Source organism: Myotis yumanensis, unplaced genomic scaffold (assembly GCF_028538775.1).
Source record: "Myotis yumanensis isolate MYYU_CA2020_CCGP unplaced genomic scaffold, mMyoYum1.0.hap1 SCAF_17, whole genome shotgun sequence".
In the NCBI taxonomy this organism is placed as follows: Eukaryota; Metazoa; Chordata; class Mammalia; order Chiroptera; family Vespertilionidae; genus Myotis; species Myotis yumanensis.
The window spans coordinates 31868233-31888669 of record NW_027223768.1 but is presented as its reverse complement, the minus strand read 5'-3'; the positions used below and the strand labels follow the sequence as shown (position 1 = coordinate 31888669).

General features: G+C 51.7%; 1 protein-coding gene across 1 annotated transcript in view; it reads right to left on the bottom strand.

Moving 5' to 3' along the window:
- Positions 1-20437, bottom strand: part of PLXNA2 (plexin A2) — a 208770-nt gene that overhangs the window by 113388 nt on the left and 74945 nt on the right. The gene's annotated exons all lie outside the window — the stretch shown is intronic.

Below are 20437 nucleotides of genomic sequence, written 5' to 3'. Positions count from 1 at the left end.
GGTCATTCTTGTGTGTGTCTACAGGCATTTATAGCACAGGATGATGAGTGTATGTGCAAGTGAGTGTGTGCTTGTGTACACTCATCTGTGTTTGCGGTGAGAGAGTCAACATCTGCACAGGGTTTCTGTCTCAGGCACGTAAGGGAGAATAGTGGGACAACACACAAACCACCAAAAAGCTAGCCAAGAGGTGCAAGGTTTTTGGATCTTAGGAAGGTCTGTCTGCTCCCAAACAGCCCCTGAATGTCTGCAGGTCCACTCGGTGAGATCTGGTGAGCCAGGAATCCGGCTCTCAGAGCCCATCCCAGGGTCATAAGTCAGAAAGGACTCGGACGTCATCTCGTCCAGCGCTTCTCAGTCCTGGCTGCACATAAACATCATCTGGAGAGTTTTAGAAAACGTGGATGTCAGGGCTGGGTCCATTCATCAGGGCCTCTGTGGGTGGGGCCTGGGCATCCTTTTTGTATTTCAAAGCTTCCCAGGTGAATCTAATGAGCAGCCAGAGTCCAGAAGCACTGATGTAGCCCCGTGGTTCTCAAAGCCTGAGAATCACCAGGGGAGAGGGTTGGTAAATGCGTGGCTGGGCCCATGCCCAGAGTTTCTGATTTCGGTGGGAATAAGGCCTGAGAATTTTCATTTCTAATAAATTCCCAGGTGATGTGATGCTGCTGATCTGAGGGTTTGAGAAGCACGAATCTAGTCTAAGCAGTATATGTATACAATACTGAGACTCGGTGGGGAGACGTCCCTAGGTCAGTGATGGTGAACCTATGACACGCGTGTCAGAGGTGACACGCGAACTCATTTTTTTGGTTGATTTTTCTTTGTTAAATGGCATTTAAATATATAAAATAAATTTGTTTTACTATGGTTGCAAATGTCAAAAAATTTCTATATGTGACACGGCACCAGAGTTAAGTTAGGGTTTTTCAAAATGCTGACACGCCGAGCTCAAAAGGTTCGCCATCACTGGCCTAGGTCATCCAAAAGTTGGTGGCCGGGGTCCTTGGTTCGAATGTGCTCCCATCCTAGGTTTCTTGTTCCCAGCAGAGCAGTTGACTGTTGACCAACAATCCTTACCGGTGGCTCATTTCTTTGTCCTCTACTCCTGGAAACCCCTCTAGCTCAAGCCCCATCTCCTCCATGAAGTCTTCCTCAATCTCTTCCCCACACTAATTGCACTTCACTCAGATGCCTTTTTTCCTAGCAGGCATTTTGTTCTAGAATTATAATCAATTGATCTGTTCATCGTCTATGTACTAGCCAACGTGTATTGGTGACCTATTTAAATTGTTCTCTAATTGTTTCACATGTGCAGATGTCCATTAACATTTCTATTTCTCTTATAACCCTCTAACCCTGAGGACTAGAATGGGGCTGGGGACATAGCTGTTAATGGATAGAAGGGAATGCTTGAAAAATACTTGTTGGAAGGACATGAACTACAAACCAACTGATAAAGTATTATGGACTCTTTAGTGCCAACTCAAAATGAAGTCAAAAGACATTTTCTTTGGAAGATTTTAAGATTAAGCCTTCCTATCTCAATCCCCTTTCTAACCATCTCCTTCCCTCTGCCCCTTTCTCCCACCCCATAGAGAGAGAGCTCCCTAGGGGAGGACATGGCTTATTCATCCCAAGGGCTGAGCCTGATGCCTGATGCCACAGGTAACATGTCAGGATGGACAGGTGGAGGCAGCCTCAGTTCCTACTGGCCGAGTAGGGAGGGTTAAGAGCATTACTTATTGCAGAGTTGGGGAAGGAGGACCAGTGCTTCCATTCCTATTTCTCTACCCTCCTGACAATGGCCTACTTGAAGGGCCTGAGCCAGGGCATGGTCTGAACCTGCTGCAATGGAATTGGACTGGAGTGGGCGGGAGGTAGACCATAAGCCCACTGTGAATGGGGAACCATGGGGCCCTGGATTTCCTAGTGGCAGAAACAGCAGATTCCTGCCTGAGGCCTTGTGCCCAGCCCCAGAGTGAGAACAGTAGAGCAGGGCCTGGAATAGGGGATATTGTTTCTTCTCATCACTTTGATGGTTGAGATGAAGGTGAGGAGGTAGCCTCAATGGAACCAAAGAAATTCTGCTCTTAGCCATTCCTACCCAAGTACCTCCCTTAGTGGGCAAGACTCTCCTGTTTCCCCTAAGCTTCTCCTTTGCCTCTTTTCTGCCTGGCTAGTAGCTTCCTGCTGTTCATAGCTGTTGCCTTGGCAACTGTCACTAAGCCCCTCCTTCCAGGGGAGGGGCCAGGCACCATTGAATTCATTCTCACAGGATGGAGGAAGACTGTGGGGTCAGTGATGATGCTATGGGGCTGAGGCTACTGCCCTGCACCCTGAGCAAATCTGATTATGGACTCAAGAAGAGTGAAGGGCCAGGATCTTTATGTGGGAAAACACCCCACCATTAAATTGGTTCCCCTTAGCATTCAAAGCAGCCCTCTCTCTCAGATGGACAGATACCAAATTTCCATGAGACTCTTCCAGAAGTGGTAGCTTTTAGTCACAAAAGTTCTTGTGCTGTTGCCAGAGGAAGAGGGAAGAGGTAGCTGTCAGGACTCCTGGTTGGCTTGACCTCAGCCTTCTATCTCTACATCATGGGAAGTCCCGGCTCCGTTCTTCCTCTCAAGAGGAAGTGTCCAGTGACTCTCGCCACCCTCCCTGCGACAGCTGCTCCTCTCCTGTGAGATTCCAAGGCTCTGGCTCAGGCCCAGGAGCTGCAGAACCTGCCCCCTCCTTCCGGCCTGGCCCAGGATCTCTCTGCCCGGGAGGCCAGTTACCCCTCTGCCAAGCAGAGCAGCCTCCCTCCCCACAAGCCTGGGCACCTGCCTGGACCCCCAGCAAGGCCTGGACACAAAGTCAGAAGGAGGAACACCACACGCCTGGCCCGCCCTCTCTGGTGTCTGGGACTAGATGGTACCCACGGCGAGGTGGAAGCTGGGATTGCGCCAAAGGCACCTTTTCATCACATCCTCTGCAGCATCCCAGTTAGGACCAATCCCAGCCATTCACCTCTTACTGAATCAGAGACCTAAGCAGATGTGTTGTGTTTTGTTTTTTATTCCCATCTGCAACCCCAATCTTTTAATAAACCAGTGAAAGCCAGAATCAAATCTGCATAACGCTCAAACGTCAGAGCTAAAACCAAACCAGAACAGAAAATGTTCTTGGAGCTGAACCTGAACTAAGCTATCCTATTGCATTCAGTCTAAATGCCCAGAGAGAAGAGCGGCACTGCCCAGGGAACCCAGCCCCCACTCTGACTCTCATTCCATGCTGTCTGCCCCCAGCTTGTGCGACTTTCCCAGAAACCTTCAGGAGGGCAGAGAATATGGACAGTGGGCCAGGAGGCCGTGGCGGGGGTATCGGGGGGGGGGGGAGGGTGTCAAAAAAAGGCGGTGGGGCCAGGGACTGGCAGGCAGAAGGCAGGGGAGGCCAACTGGGCCACAGAGGTCTTTCCCTGCCCTAATTCCCTTTGCTCCCTCTGGCAACACACCGAAGTGGGCAGAGCACGGGTCTGCGGTTCAGGGTTCCTGGGTTTCTGGTCTGGCTCTGTTCTTGCCTGGCCTTGATTTCTGCTTACGGGTATACGTTTAGGTCCGTTACCTTGTCTCTCTGAGCCTCAGTTTCCCCCTCTGAGTAACAGGAAGAAGCAATCTGCTTGGGCCCTGTCAGTGGAGAACCACAGACTGCTGAGAGACAAGGGCTTTGGAGCACATCTCATCCAAACCCTTCCATTCAAAGGACGCAACTAGTATTGGTGGAACGGGGGCTCCATCTGGCTCCCAGCCGGTGTTATCCAGAGGAAGGGCATGGCTGAAGGGGGCTATGGGCTAGGTAGGAGGGTCCTCCTGGGGGGGGGGGGGGGCGGGTAGGGTTCAAGGTCAGCCAGAGAAAGCAAAGGGAATTAGGGCGGGGAAAGACCTCTGCGGCCCAGTTGGCCTCCCCTGCCTTCTGCCTGCCAGCCCCTGGCCCCACCTCCTTTTCTTTGACCCCCAGGCCTCCTGGCCCACTTTTCATCTTCTCTGCCCAGATTGTTCTGTCTTGGATTGAACAAGGGTTGAGTTTCAAAGTTGTCCCCCATCCCTGCCAGACCCAGGGTGATGGTGAGGGGCTGTCAGAGAGTCCCAAACAAAAGTGGGATTTTAAAATCCACCTGGTTGAGTCTATTGTGTGGTGGCCCACAAAGTGACAGTTCCATTCAGTTTTAAGCTTGTGTCCCCAGGGCAAAGTTTCAATGCCCACGAAGACAACATTAAACTGAATTAGGCCAAGACCACATGGCTAATAAGGGTGGTAGAAGGGGATTCATTTACACACAAACCTTGATTCTCCTAAGAAAGGATAACACTGGGCCACTCTAGCTGTTCATTGTGGCTAAATGTCCAAATTCTCTCCTTGCCCACTCTTCCTCCTTCAGACCCCAAGGCCAAAGTGGGACAGTCACCTCTTTCCTGGGAGGCAATGATAAACTCCAAATCTCATTTGGTTGGTGGCTAAAAAGGCCATTTCTCAGGGATGGCGTTGGGGCTGTGAAATCCAGGGGAGATTTACTGTCCTTTCCCCAGATGGGAGGGGCCTCTTGGAAATGAGAATGAAATAGTAATCCTATTAGTAGCTTCCCTTTAAATCACAGCAAGGTCTGTGCAGAAATTAATGGCAGCCTCTTTACCTGAACATCCAATTCAAATCAGCATATCCAATTAACTACCTTACCTATAGCCACCCCCCCCCCCCCCCGAACTTCCTCTTGTACATCAATTTCTTCTCTAGTTAGTCCTAAATTATGGTGCCTTTGCTTGGAATGTGATGCTCTAATATCACTTGATTAGTAGTAGTCATAGTCATAGTCATTTTTTTCAAGATCAGCTGATGAGCAGTAGAATCGGGAATTCTCTCCTTGGGCCTCCCCAGTAGGAAGCAGGTGTGTGTGAGAGGGATCCCCACACAGTGGGAGGCACTGGTCCCCGTCTGGAGGGCTGGAATGGAATCCCACCTTTCTCAGTAATTGGCTACGTAACTTCAGGCAACTCGCTTCACTTGTTTGTGAAATGGTCTCCATTGCTGCCAAATGAGAGTGGTAGCGCCTGTCCTGACTAGCTCAGAAGAGATGTCGTGAGAATGAAATGAGTTATTAGCTATGGATTTCAGTATCATCCTGTAGGCATTTAGTACATGCCTATGGTGAGCCAGGGGACACTGTGGGAAAGGATCTTCTTAGGAAGCCCAAGGGACAGGGACATGGACAATTCTACCCTCTTCACAAACACATGGGAGCCTGGGGAGGCCAGCCTGTGGGGCAGGACAGCACCTCGTCTGGAGCCGTGAGGGGAGGCTTCCTGAAGGAGGTGACGCCTCAACTGAAAAGCAGAGGCGGAAATGTGAGTTCTTTGCAAAGTTTAAAGCGTGATGTAAATATGAAACAGTTGTTGTCACGTGTGAGGCCAGGCTTCTTGGAAACTTGGGGTTGCAGACCTGACACGCAGTTACTGAGGGCTCAGCAATTCCAGCCCTTGTCACCATTTGTCCTAAAATTCACTGTGGAAGAGGCCTTTGTGACTTGATTGTTTCTCTGCCTCAGCACTCTGGGTTGCATGGTATATAAATGTGTGCATGTGTGTGCATGCATGTGCATATGTATGTGCATGTGTGTGCATGCACGCGCACATTTAGACCTTTAAAGAGGGCAAGGTGGAGAAAGCCCGGTGCTGCCCAGACTGAACTCAGTAGTCAGTTAATGAGCGAGTGTGTCCGCAGCTGTGCATTTAGTGCTGAGAGAAGGGATTCATGCTGAAGTTTATTTCTGTACAGCTTCATGACCCGGATTATTTATAGACGGAAGTCTTTAGTAAGTTCAGTCTCTGAGATTCTTCTTCCCTCTATCCTGCACACACACACACACACACACACACGCACACACATGCACACACACACACACAAGCAGCAGCAACTTCCAGGGCACCTTGGGCTCGACCCCCGCCCCCCACCCTCTGGAGCTGTGCAAACATCAACTAACCATCCAGAGTCATAGCCAAGCAGGCGAGGCTCCCGGAGGACAGCCGGGCACCTGGCCCTAAATGCTTGGCTAATTGGAGAGGGACAGGGAAGCCTGAAAACTTGGCCAGTGGGTTGCACTGATCCAGGAGAGGAGGGGAAGAGGGAAGACAAGGCCCAGGATCTGCCTGCCCATGAAAAGGAAGGAGGTCACTAAGACGTGCTGAACTTGGAGAATTCTGGCCACCCCTCACACACACACACACACACACACACCCTCACACCCCACACACACCACACACACACACACCCACACACACACCACACACACACACCCTCACACACACACACACACACACACACCACACACACACACACCCTCACATACACACACCCTCACACACACCCCCTCATACACACCACACACACACCCTCACACACACACACACACCCTCACACCCCACACACACCACACACACACACACCCACACACACACCTCACACACACACACAACACACACACACACACACCCTCACACATACACACACATACACACACATATACGCTCCCAACACTGGTCCCTAGAGAGTTGGAGAGCTGTCGGTTACTCACTGGGGCTCTGACATTAGAGAATGACATTTCCATGTACAATCACTTCTATTTCTGTGCATGTTAGTAATCTGCCCTCAATACTAAACTGCACGTGAGGGGTGCATGGGACTACAGGCTCCTGGACTTCAGAGGGCCAAGCCATGGAGGGCTTTCTTCTGAAACATGGTGCAGGGTCTAAGAGGAAGCACTGGACTTCTGCACCTTGGGACGGCCTGAGATTTGAGAGCCTGGCTTGTGACAGGGGATAGTGGATGGTGTGAACATTTTATTGAGCACTTACTATGGGTAAAGTAAGTGTTCAGGAGTTGGGTTGGAGGTTGGCTGGAGTGGGGAGTGGTTTTTTTTTTCTTTTCCCTAAATCGTGGCTTCTCTGCTCCTCCTCAGCCAGGGGTGGAGGGCCCGGCAATCACGGATCCCTGCTGCCCATAGGCCTGAGAAGAGCAGCCTCTGCTTCCCACCTTCCTGAGGTTAGTGGCTCACTGCGCTCCACCAGGGCACTGACGCGCCTATCCCAGGAGCCTCTCCCTTTAGACTCAGGGGAAAAGGACATCAAAACCCAGAAAGCAGTCCTAATCGGTTTAGCTCAGTGGATAGAGCGTCGGCCTGCAGACTGAAAGGTCCCAGGTTCGATTCCGGTCAAGGGCATGTACCTTGGTTGCGGGCACATCCCCACTGGGAAGCCTGCAGGAGGCAGCTGATCGATGTTTCTCTCTCATTGATGTTTCTAACTCTCTATCCCTCTCCCTTCCTCTCTGTAAAAAAATCAATAAAATATATTTTTTAAAAAACAACAACAACCCAGAAGCAAAAGAATCCAACTCTGGGGACTGCCTGTCACGAAGGGCTTTGAGCTTCAAGGCGGGAAGGGACAGGAGCCTGTGCAGGTGAATGGCATGGGTGGGGCAGTTTCTGAGTACAGGGCTTGGTCTCAGACCAGCCCCACCTTTCAGTGTTGCTCCAACTCAAGACTCTGGGCAGGTCAGGAGGCTCCGGGAACAGGATGAAGCTGCCAGGGGCAGAGGAAGCACTTGATTGTTCTGGGAAACAAATAAGATAAACACAGCCAGGGACAGCCAAGGCATTAAGCAGCCTCAGATGAAATCACATCACGCAGTGGCAAAGCAATAATTCACAGGGAGCGTGCACAGAGCTGGGGGGAGCGTAGAGGGATGGGAGGAGGAATTAATAAAGAATAATGAGCAACTGCTGCCAAACAGAATCTCCGTTGACCCAAAGCTCTAATATGTGGGGCTCCAGGCACTGCACACAGGTTCCCGCCTGGGGACGCCCCGGCTGCTTCAGGATTGAATGAATGATTTAGAACCGTCCTTTAGGGCCCCTGTGGGGGTCGGTGCAGCCTTCCTCACCCAACTCAGGGACAGGGTGTGGTGAACATTAGGCACGCTGACACTCAGGTTAACGACCTTGAAAGGCCCCATCACACTGCCAGGGAGGAGCAGGTAAGGGGAACCCAGCCCTCCCTGGGACGAGATCTACACAGGCTTTCTTTTAAAAAAATATATATTTTTATTGATTTCAGAGAGGAAGGGAGAGGGAGAGAGAGATAGAAACATCTATGATGAGACAGAATCTTGATCGGCTGCCCCACACTGGATATTGAGCCTGCAGCCTGGGCATGTGTCCCAACAGGGAATCGAACTGTGACCTCCAGGTTCCTAGGTGGACGCTCAACCACTGAGCCACACGGGCTGGGCTACACAGGCTCTCGAACCATTTCTCTCCCTTCATCAATTTAGCTTAAAGGATTTATTGAACCTCTACTGAACATGGCCATCAGTGTGCAAAAGGTTGGAGATATTAGCAGGAATAATCTTGAACCCTCTATGGGCCAGGCTCCCCATGCCACAGAATAGGAAGTGTGAAGTGTCCAGATCACACAGCTGGTCAGGGGTGAGGGAAGCGCAGAGCAGGTCTGCCTGATTCCAAGGCCTGGACTCTGTCGTTCATCCGGCCACACTCTGAGGCCTCGGTTTTTCCAACCGGTAAGTCCAACAAGAGGACGCATCTGATGCCCGTGGGACTCAAAATTACATCCCAAGCCTGCTGAGTGCCCCTGGAGCTAAATCCTGGGACACAAAATAGATCCTATAGCTGCCTCCCCCAGGGTGACAAAGACAGGCACCTGTAGTCTGGAAACAGAGCAAAGGCTGGGTGTCTGAGAGGGTTGTCACCCTCTTTAATTAACTCGTTCTTCTCCATGGCCTACCATTGTCCTGCATTTTATAATCTGGAACAGTCATCTCTTGCTTGCATTGACATTGAGGATGGCATTGCGGGCTGGGAGGATGAGAAGGGAGGTCAAGATTGGTGTGCACAGCAATCCGACACTGGGCTGTGTCTGAATGCACGGGACTCCCTGAGATTTTCAAAGGAAAAATCATTTAAAGAATGCGTGTGGCATGTGTATACCACAGTGCAGCAAATGTGTGGTAACTGGAAAAAAAAAAAAAAGCGGAGACCACATCCCTGTCTCTGTATTTCTCTCCCATTGCTCGCGGGCGAGGTCTGAGTCTTTATTGCCTCTTATCTGTGCGACTGCAATAACCTGAGAAATCTGCCTGCCTCTAGCATATTCCTGCTCTAATCTGTCCTCCCAAACACTGCCAGATTAATCTTCTTAAAACACTTATTTGATCCTGCCTTTTCTGTATGCAAAACCCTTACATTTCAGGTGTTTGTCATTTTCTTTCTCTTGCTTATCTCAGGCTCCTAATTTTTTAAAATAATGAACATACACTAAGTTAGGAATATGGAAGAGAGTGAATAGTTGCATGCATCCATGCACACACACACACAGAACACCTTGAATTGTCCCCACTGGTAATTTAGAAAAGTCATGTAGGGGTTAGCTAACAGGGCCATCTCACCATTTTCCAATGATGTCTCCAGGTTTTTGGTCTTGATGCCTTTGCTTGACAATTCATTCTAACTCCCAGATCCTGACTATCCTTCAAGGCCCAATCCAAATGCCACCTCCTCCATGAAGCCTGTCCTGATCCCTCCTTTGAATTCTCATAGCACCTAGCGGTGTCCCTTGGCACAGTCACTGGTAAACACATGCAGTTATCGTTCCTAAGATGGTAAGTCCCATAAAGCAGGCCCTGTGTTTTATACAGCTTCATATGCCCCACTGCATTTGGCACTACTGTGCATACAGCAGGCCCTCAAGGACACATGCTGATGGAATGAATGAATCCTGCTCTGGGGTCTGGGCAGGAGGGGAACATTAGCCACGGCTCACATATATTTAGCCCCTATGATTGTTAGACATCATCATCCTAAGGCAGTCATGGTGAACCTATGACACGCGTGTCAGAGGTGACACGCGAACTCATTTTTTTTGGTTGATTTTTCTTTGTTAAATGGCATTTAAGTATATAAAATAAATATCAAAAATATGTCTTTGTTTTACTATGGTTGCAAATATCAAAAAATTTCTAAATGTGACACGGCACCAGAGTTAAGTTAGGGTTTTTCAAAATGCTGACACGCCGAGCTCAAAAGGTTCGTCATCACTGTCCTAAGGGTTCTACTATTCCCATGTTATATATGAGGAAACTCAGGCACAGAGGGGTGAGGTAATTCCTCAAGGTCACACAGCTGGGAGGTGGAAGAAACAGAACCTTATGCCTGTTGGGCCCTCACTTTCCCAGGCCTCTCTTTCCCCAGCTCTAGAAAAGAATGGGTGGAGAAAGAAGGAATCTTGCTCTGCCATTGCCCTGCCCCCAAACCAAATCTTCTGGAGCTCGCACTGAAACACACTACACACATTTGCTTCTGTTGAAACGGTCTTTTTGCCTCCTTATTGGACCTATAAGGGCTCTTAGAAGGAAAGCACTAAACACTCAAGGTGCTGTTAGGTAAAGAACTCCAGGGCCACGGAGCTGGAGCTGTGCTGGCTCAAAGGCAGACGGAAAGCAAGGGTTAAGGCAGTGGTTCTCAACCTTCTGGCCCTTTAAATACAGTTCCTCATGTTGTGACCCAGCCATTAAATTATTTTTGTTGCTACTTCATAACTGTAACGTTGCTACTGTTATGAATCGTAATGTAAATATCTGATAGGCAGGATGGTCTTAGGCGACCCCTGTGAAAGGGTCGTTCAACTGCCAAAGGGGTCGCGACCCACAGGTTGAAAACTGCTGGTAAGGTCAGGATGATGGGTTGGGTCAGAGCTGGGGTCTGAGACGCAGAGTCACAGGAAAAGGAATGAGACCAGAAAGGGGTGAGGCCAGAAAAGGGTGAGACCAGAAAGGGATTTCGGAACATCCTGAAATCCGGAGCAGCCCACACAGGGTGGCTCAGGGTACCCATGTATCTGCTCTGTGGGTCTTTCTGGCAGAGCCCAAGGGCAGAGCAGGCAGCTGGGGGAGGGTCTAGCTCCTTTCAAAGATTCTGTTTGAATAGCTGTCCCCTTCACACCTTTCCCCATCTCCCCTCCCAGCAGAGGGACTTCAATAATGAGCGGCTCTGTGACAACAGACCCCTAATGAATTCATTGCTATTCTTCTGGGCCCAGATCATTCTAATCAGAGTGGGGTGGTGAGCAAAGGTTGTCTGGTCTGCTGGCTCTGCTCTGCTCCCTGGGACCCTTCCCGGTCACCTTGTTCTCTTTGGCTGGACACCTGCTTCTCCTTGACGCCCACCCCTCCTGGCACTGACGCCCCCACAGCTGCCAGGCACAGTGCCAGCACGCAGACCTTGCTGGTGGCTGGGTACAACAGCACAGCAGGTGCCAGGATCTCCTTGGAGAGGGAGCAGGAGGGAAGCAGAGGCCTTGTGAGGGCCAAACTGACTGCCTTTTCTCTGAGAATATCCAATGGGCTGAACGGTCAGCAAAGTGCAGCCCATTCTCCTCCGTCTCCCACATTCTCCAGACCCCCAGGGCTCCCACTCTCCAGGATGCTGTGCTCCTGGCCCTTGCACAGCCGCACACCACGGCGCCCAAAGGGTGGGGGCATTTCTACGCCCCGTGCAAGTCTCTGCATGAATGTGAGCAGATGGCAGGGGCCATGGCCACGGGGCACGCTCCTGGCGATGCTATGGAACACAAAACCTTAGAGAAATCCTCCCTGAAGCTGGGTCACACCTGGTGATGCTGGACATTAAAGAACACACAGGTCCGCCTCCGCAGCTACTTTCCAGATTTTCCGCTCGCTTTCTAGGTCTTCTAGGCCCCACACTTCCTTCTTCCCTTCCTATAGGTGCTGACTGTCTGGTCAGGGCTGATGTCTTACTAGTAACTGGCTGGGGCGGAGGCCACCCAGGGACACTCAGCCGGGGAGTTCATTCTCACTTCTCTCACCTGCAGCACTGATAAGAACAGCACTGCCCACTAGACAAGGCTGCGGCAGGAACAAATGAGATAAGGAATGTGAAAGCGGTTGGGACGCTGGAAAGGCTGCGTGGAGGCAAAGACGTTTTGATGAATTTACCTTCAATCCAGAGATTTGTGTGGGACGCAACTGAGGAGGAAAACTGGGCAGAGAGGAAATCCTTCAGGGGCCCATTGGGGCAACTGGTCACCCTTGCTCTCTGTCTATTCCAGGGGAATAGCTGGGGAAGGAGGAGGGGGAGGAGGGAGGGGCAAAGAGGATGGAGAGCATAAAGAGGGGAGGGGTGGGAGCAGGAGGGTAATGGGAGGGTAGGAGGAGGGAGTAGAGGTGGGGGGAGGAGGAGTGGGAGAAGGGAGAGGAGGGAGGAGAAAAGGCAGAGGAGGGGAAGGAGGGGAAGGAGGGAGGGAGGAGGAAGGCGATGGAGGAGGGGGAGCAGGGGGAGAAGGGAGAGGAGGGGGAGGAGGATGAAGGGGAAGAGGGGAGAAGGGGGAAGGGAGAGGAGCTCAGCCCTTGGCACTGGGGGAGTGTGCAGCCTGCTTTTGATGACAGCCTCTCCGAGTGGCTGAAGGAATGGGTTGGCCAGGGTCTGCATCGGACTTGTGCTGGGACACAGAAGGCTGAGGCCACGGGGGCCGAAAGGATGGCAGTGTCTGACTCAGACCCTTTTTACTTTGTGAAAAAGAGAAAGTGAGGGGGAGGCTCCCGTCATTACCCACCGAGAGAAGGCTGCTCAGGGCAAACCTACCCACTTCTAATCTGCTCCTTAAAAAGAGCTTCGAGGAGCGACAGTGTAGCTTTTGTGCAAAGTACTAAAGCATCCCCCTCTCCTGCCCCTCCCACACCCCACTCCTCTCTATTTTTTTCTTCTAGAAGAGCACGTCTCCTCTCCAGGGACTGGAATCATTAACTGAACAGCACTTTGCCTCTCATAGCTTTTGACAATTTGGCAGTGGGCTGGAAAGTACCAGAGACACTGCAAAGAAGCCGAGGGAGAGAGGGTGGGCAGAGGGGATGGTGTGCGCCTGGCCTCTGGCCCGACACCTGGATGCTCTGGCGCTGTCTCCCCTTCCTGCCCAGCTCTGTGGTCAAGGGAGTTTAGGGTCGCCAGCTGCCAGGGAGGGGTGGTGGGATGGGCAGGAAACACCACAGGGCTTCCTGTCCTCACCCCCTTTTGTTGTTGCCTGGAGGCTGCCTGGGGTGGCTGACATCCAGTCTGGACAAGGGTGCCCCAAGGAGGGGCAGGAGTGAACACCTGTCATCCCCACCTGACACCTGAATCTCCCATGACAAGCAGCGGAGGCACACCTGAGGGTTGAGGTGTGGGAAGACCATGGGGCTGGGCAAGGAAAGATGGACCTAAACAATGACCTTGGGCAGCAAAACCCAACTCCTGGACGTTTCCGAAGAGGTGAGAGGAAGCAGGCACAGGGATGTCCCGGTCAGGCTGTGATGGAAACAGAGCAAAGAGAGAATTCTGGGGCCTCGGGAGGTGCAATCTAGGTCTGAGCACGCAGAATTGGCTTCAGATAGTCGCAAGCATTGGGAGCTGATGGCTTTGAGGGATTCCTCAGAAGGGGCTTTGGGTCCCCAGCCACCTGGGGAGGATCAGAGAACTCTTCCCCTTTGCCTTACTCGGGGTTCCACGCCTCACACTAGGAATCCAGCCTTATTTGGCAACCCTGGACTGTGTAAGCTCCCACTTACTAAGCTCATATCATGTGTTGGACAGGGCACCAGGCTCCTTACACAAAATATCTACGTTAATCCCCCAAACCCATCTCACTGACGAGGAAACTGGGGCGCAGAGAGGTTACATAACACGCCTTAGGTCACAGAGCCAGTAAGGGGCAGGCAGAGATTGGAACCTGAGTCGGTTTGGTTGCGTGAGCTTCTATGAAGCCACATGCCTCCCCAAAATGCACCACCGTTTGCCATCTTACTATCATTTTAATGGTCTTTTTCAGCTGTCTGCGCCCCTATGGAAGTGGCAACAAAAATGATAAATTCCCAGACGTAGAGGCTGGATCTATAGAGTTCATTTTATTCAACTTTTGGCAGCGTGCCAAGCAGAAGGGGGTGCTTTAAAAAGGTTGCAAGCTCTCCCTGAATCACGTCGGAGCTCCGGCAAGCCACAAACTTGGATCACAAAAGCTAAATCATCAAGCCTCACTTTCCTTAATGGCCTTATCTCCTCCCTTCTTATTGTTGGTTACTCCAGGAGAGTAATTTATTGAATGTTGATTATTCCATGGATGTCACAGCCTTGGCATCTTATCGTGAGTTATTGTAAGAAATCGCCACATAAAAGTTGCTTCCAATTTTGATGTCCAACTTTTCTCCTAGTTTCTGTGCAAGGTTTCACATGATAAATCACTGGTAGAATGTGACATCTGGGAATTGTCTCTCTCCTGAAAAATAGGTCTGCTTCTATCAGAGAGTAAGGATTTCTATCTAGTTCATCCCATTTCCCCTTTTTGACTTGGCTGCCAGGAGACTCGGGCCAAATCTGATGCTGGGTGATGGTTCCCATAGGGGCTTTATTGTTGACATAATTACTTCCACTCCACTCTGTGGCTTGGATTTTCCAGTTCCATGCTCATTTTCATGATATATGTTTGCCAAATCTTTTCTTCTAAGTTACCTAATTCCTTATCTGAAAAGCGGGTAGAAATATATACAAATAATTACTAATTCATGCACAAATATACTATTTGCATGGCTGCATTTTTCCTCTGTTGTATGCTGCCTTGACATAGTCTCAGGCCTTTGCACTGTGTGCTTGTATCCTTTGTCTCTGGGTAGGAGTTAGCCAGTGGGTGTATCTGAGGGCCTGGACTAGTCCCAAGATGGTTAAGTATATAAAGATGGTGCGTGAGAAGAGAGGAAAGAGGTGAGGAGACAGATTCCATGTAAAACCTAGAGCCAGTGGTCAATTAGCCTTCGGTTGGGCTAATAAAAATAAACATCCTTAGATCAGCTATGGGTCTGGCCCATAACAATGCCCCCTACCTATTTGTGAAATGGAAGAATGAATGAATAAATTAATGAACAACTGTTTCTCCGAGCCAAGAGATTCTTCACACAGAAGAGAAGGCAAGAGCTGTTTGGGGTCACATGACCCAACCCATCATGTGACCAGAGGGGCTCACCTTCAGGTCACAAGCTCCCACCCTACCCTTGTCCCCTGGCCAGGCCGAAAGCACTGGCCACCTGCACGGAGTGTGGCGAAGCTGGGCCAGTGAGCTGGGTACTAGAAGAAGGAGAGAGGGGAGAGAGGGAGAAGCAAGGCAGGGGAGGCCTGCTTCTCCTGCCTGCCTGCTGTCCTCCCTTGAAAGGGAAAGTGACAGCAATGCTGGCCACAGGAAATGTGAGGAGAGAAAGGGAGGTCTCGGAACATGTGTCTGTCTGTCTGTTTTCACTAGCCATCTCCTTGTAACTCCCACCTGCTGCTCTCTTCCTTCCTCCCTTCCTTGTCATTCTCTTGTCAATTCCAGTTTCTCTGGGTGTCCATTACATCCCCCGTCTTCCTCTGTTTTGCCTCTCTGCCTCTCTCTCTCACGCCGGCCCACACCTGTCTCCCCGATCCCTGAGAGAGAAGCTCTGGGAGCCCCCCTTCCACCCTCATCCCAGCCCCCAGAAACAGTCAGGAGCAGAAGACCCCAGTCCAGAGCGAGGGGCAGTCCCGCCTGCCCACTGACCTGTGTCCAGACCTGGACTTCGTTCTAATCCCAGTGGCCTTGCTGACAGGAGTTGAGCTAATTTTTTTCCTGTAATTAGAAGGGACCCCACCCCCACCCCGTTCCCTCTCTAATCCCAGATAATGAGCTTGCTGATTGCCAGCGCAGGGCAGGAAACCTGGTGTTTGGAGAGGATTTGGGGGTAGACAGATTAGGCAAACACTGTGCAGCAGGAAGCTGCTCCAGGAACACAGGCCGTTCCCAAAGTTTGTTGTTAAAAGAGATCTGTGGTCGGCAAAGGGGCCTGGGTCCCTGCAGGTGGTCTGCACTGCCTCTGACTCCTGACCCCACCAGGGTCTCCGGCAAACAGGTGACATGTCTCTGCGGGCTCCCAGGATCCTCCCTGCGGAGGGTGCTCTCCTGCGCACCGGCCCCAGGGGTTTCCCACCTTGCTCACAGAGGGCAGTGCGCATGTCTGCATGTGAGAGGGAGGGAGAGGCCCATTGGTGGCCACCCACAGGCTGGCTGGGTGGCGGTCAGAGGTTCCTAAAATGCGGTGGGTTACAACAAGACCACCAGGACGCCTACTGACCCCGGGGAGGGGGGGATGCCAGGAAAGTGGGGAAATAAAACCCTCTCCTCCAGGCTTTGGGGAGCACTCCCTGTCATGGCCCAGGAGAGGGCCCTGGGGGTCAGGTCCCCCACAAGGAGGCTGCCACTTGTTGCTGTAACTGGCACCGCACTACCATGTGTAACAGCCTACCATTTTTTGTTTCTATCATTTTTTTAAATATTTTATTGATTTTTTACAGAGAGGAAGGGAGAGGGATAGAGAGTTAGAAACATCGATGAGAGAGAAACATCGATCAGCTGCCTCCTGCACACTCCCCACTGGGGATGTGCCCGCAACCAAGGTACATGCCCTTGGCCGGAATCGAACCTGGGACCCTTGATTCCGCAGGCCGACGCTCTATCCACTGAGCCAAACTGGTCAGGGCTTGTTTCTATCATTGAAATGCTTTTTCTACAAGCCTTGTGATCATCGTGGGGGGAGGGAGGGGAGAGGTATCCTATTATAGAGGAAGGAAACTGGGTCCCTGAGAAAGAAAAAGCATCCCACAAGGTCACAGAGCAAACCCCTCCGCAGAGCTGAGGACACAGCCCAAGGCTCCAGGCAGCTGGTGGTCCCTGCTCTTTGCACTGTCCATGTCTTCCAACCCCGAGACCCCTGTGCTGTGAGAACTTGAGCCCTTAGGATACTGGAGTGATGGAAGACTGGGGGCACCAGATATCCAAGGAGATTAAGGGCTCTGCCAGCCAAGGAGGGCTGGTCGACTCCTCCGTGAGGGTTCTGAAAGCCCGGCGCTACCTTAAGGGCGATCTGGCCTGGCCCCTGGCTCAGTGGTTGAGTGTTGAACTATGAGCCTGGAGGTCATGGTTCGATTCCTGGTCAGGGTTGGCTCAGCCTGCAGTGTGGGGCATGCAAGAGGCAGCTGATTGATGATCCTCTCTCGTCATTAATGTTTCTATCTCCCTCTCCCTCTCCCTCCTCTCTGAATCAATAAAAAATACATTTTTTAAAAAGGCAATCTGAACTTCTTTCTGAAAGGGAAGGGACTATGTTCCCAGGCCCCCTGGGGAAAGACTCGGAGTCCCCTTCCCCTTTCTCCTGCTCTACTGGAAGCCACAAGACCAGCTCACTCTGGTGCTGAGAGGAAGGGGAAGGAGCTGCAGCCAGGAGTGGGTGCCTGGGTGACCTGTGCTTTCAGAGCTAGGAGGGGGCCGTGGGGGCCTGTGGCTGGCACCTGGGGGACCGCCAGGCCTGCTGGTGGAGGCGCCTGGCCCTGCTTCCGAACTATGGCTCTTCCGAGGAGCTCAGGGTGTGGGAGAGGGAGGCAGGCTGTGGATGGATTCCAGATGGGCTATCAGGTTTGCCCACAGTCGACTCTGAGGCTCCTCTGGTCTGGGCAGCTCCCTGGGCTCTGACTCAGCGGCAAGGCCAAAGCCGGCTGTGGAATGCCAGCGATACCCAACCCGCTCTGCCCCAGCCTCCCCCTCACCCCGCTGCACCGGAGACAGTGCATGTCTTCCCGGACCCCTCTCTCCTGCATCAGCACCTCCCCCCCGCCCCAGGGTGGGAAGGCTTAGAGTTGCGAATTGGCTGATGGCTGGGCTCCCACCTCCAGATCTCTAACTTACTTTTTCCCCTGGGAAGAAGTAGTTGTATTCGGTTCCAGGTTCAAGTTCTGGATATTTGAGAACAAGGTGCCTGCAGGGGAAGCCTAAGGGTAGAAGGCAGAAACCCCATGTGTCTCTCTGATGGCCAGGTGTGTGCAGCTGGCTCTGGCCCAGGCAGGGGCGGGAAGACAGGGGGGCCAGAAACTAGGCGGAACGGGGCAGCCAGCCATCTGACATCACCACGGCATTGCACCACTGCCCGGCCGCCAGACTAACAGCAGCATTTCCTTCAGTCCACCCCACGGACTGCAGGGAAGGGAGGCTTTCTTTATCCCCATCCTGCAGATGAATACACTGAGGCTCTTGGGCGGGGGAGGGGGGGAGGGTTAGTGCAAACATTTGCTGTTGGTCTCCTGAGTCTGGCCACAAACATTTTCCTCAGAGACCTACCATATGCCAAGGACAGTGCTTTTGCTTTGCAGCTATAGGAACAAACACAACACAGATCATGCCATAGAAGCCAGGGCTGTTTTCCTTACGGCACGTAAGTAACAGATGAATTATCCTCATAGAGCAGTGATGGCGAACCTATGACACGCGTGTCAGAGGTGACACGCGAACTCATTTTTTTGGTTGCTTTTTCTTTGTTAAATGGCATTTAAATATATAAAATAAATATCAAAAATATAAGTCTTTGTTTTACTATGGTTGTAAATATCAAAAAACATTTCTATATGTGACACGGCACCAGAGTTAAGTTAGGGTTTTTCAAAATGCTGACACGCCGAGCTCAAAAGGTTCGCCATCACTGTCATAGAGGGCCCGCAGGGTCTCGGCATAGAACGGACTTTCACACGTTCTCGCCCATTCACTGCTGTTTCGACAAGAAGATCAAGTTCACTTCTGCCTTGTAGAGAGAAGAGGGAAGCATTTCAAGTGGAACGAAGGGTTTCCATCAGGATTTCCTATGTCTGGTGAAGTGTGCCTCGGTTTCCCTTTTGGTGATCTGATCCTAAAAGTTCTATACCCCTCCGTGTCAGCCTCGTCGCTCAGGGCTGGCCTGCCTCCACTAGCCACCCGGGACCCTTGGTTAATGAGTGGCAGGCCGGAGGTGCTGCTGCCCTGTCAGGGTTAATCAGTTGGGCTGAAATTTGCGTTTTGCTTCAAAAAGAAAAAACCAGTTTGGGACCAGAAAGCAGCAGGGCACCAGCTTCCAGAGAGAATGCCCCTGAGGCCAGGCATCTGAATTAACCACAGAGCCGTCCTTCCTTCCCTCCTCAAGCCCTCCTCACCTCTCCCCTGCACAGAGGCCTCTAACGGAAGAAGGGCTCTCTGAACAGACCTGCAGATGGAAAAGCCCCCCCCCTTTTTTTTTTGCTTCAAAGAAGACGTGACGCTCCCTCCGGCCTCCCCAGAGTCAGAGAGGGAACAGGCCGTCTCAAACGCCATTAAAACATCTCTCACATTAAAACAGCCCTGGAATGTGTGACTTCCCAGGGTCAGGATACAGGAGTGCTGGTCTCCACTACCTGGGGGTACAGACAAGGTCAAAGGCAGAGGCCCAGGCGGGTCCCCAGTTCTGTCCTGTGATGCACCAGTGTCCTTGGGCGAGACATTCGGCTTCTCTGAACCCCAGTCTCACTCTCATTAGTAAAAAAATAAATCCTCATCTTTCTCACGAGCCATCTTGGGAGCCTCCCTCTCCTCCCCTCCGCTTCCTCTTTCCCCACTCATGGTGCTATTTTAAGTGGAGGCTTCCAGCCAAAATCTGTACTTCATTAATTACACGTCAACTGCTCTGTGTAATGTTTAATGCATTTTCTTTCTTTCTTTTTAAAATTTTTTTTTTGTTGATTCAGAGAGGAAGGGAGAAGGAGAGAGAGAGAAATAGAAACATCCATGATGAGAGAGAATCACTGATTGGCTGCCTCCTGCACGCCCCCTACTGGAGATCGAGCCTGCAACCAGGCATATGCCCTTGACTGGAATCGAACCCGGGACCCCTCAGTCCGCAGGCTGACTCTTTATCCTCGGAGCCAAACCAGCTAGGGCATGCATTTTCCAGATTCTATCAAGTCCACAGTGAAGGGAGGAGTCTGAGTGGGTTCTGGGTGCCTGGCAAGGCTGGGGGTGACACTGACCACCCGTGGTTCTCCAAAGAGGATGGAGATACATGCAGGCAGGAGCAGGAAAGCTGGGAGTCAGACCCAGGTATTCCATTCCTGGCTGCTGGGCTCGGAGTGCTGAGGAGCTGTGGTTTGAACAAGACCTTCCTTCAGCTCACCTGGGCCGCAGGTGACTGCTCTGTAAACTATTAAAGAGGCTGAGCTATCTCCTAAAAGCTGTGGGAGCCACTAAAAGGGTTAAAAAAAGATGGACGCCAACTAGGGAGCCAGCACAAGTTTAGGAGTGGCGGGGGGGTGGGGGTGGGGGCGGGGAGGAGGGGAGGGGGCAAAGGAGGGCAGGTGAGGGCACCTGGAGAAGAGGACGGACTAATAATGTGGGGGGGAATGCGGGAGAGGGGGGCGTGAAGGAGTGCAGGGGGCGCACCTGTGCGGGGAATGGCTGGTGAGGAATGTGGACGGCGGCCCCTAGGGGTGGGGTGGGTTGGGGGGAGA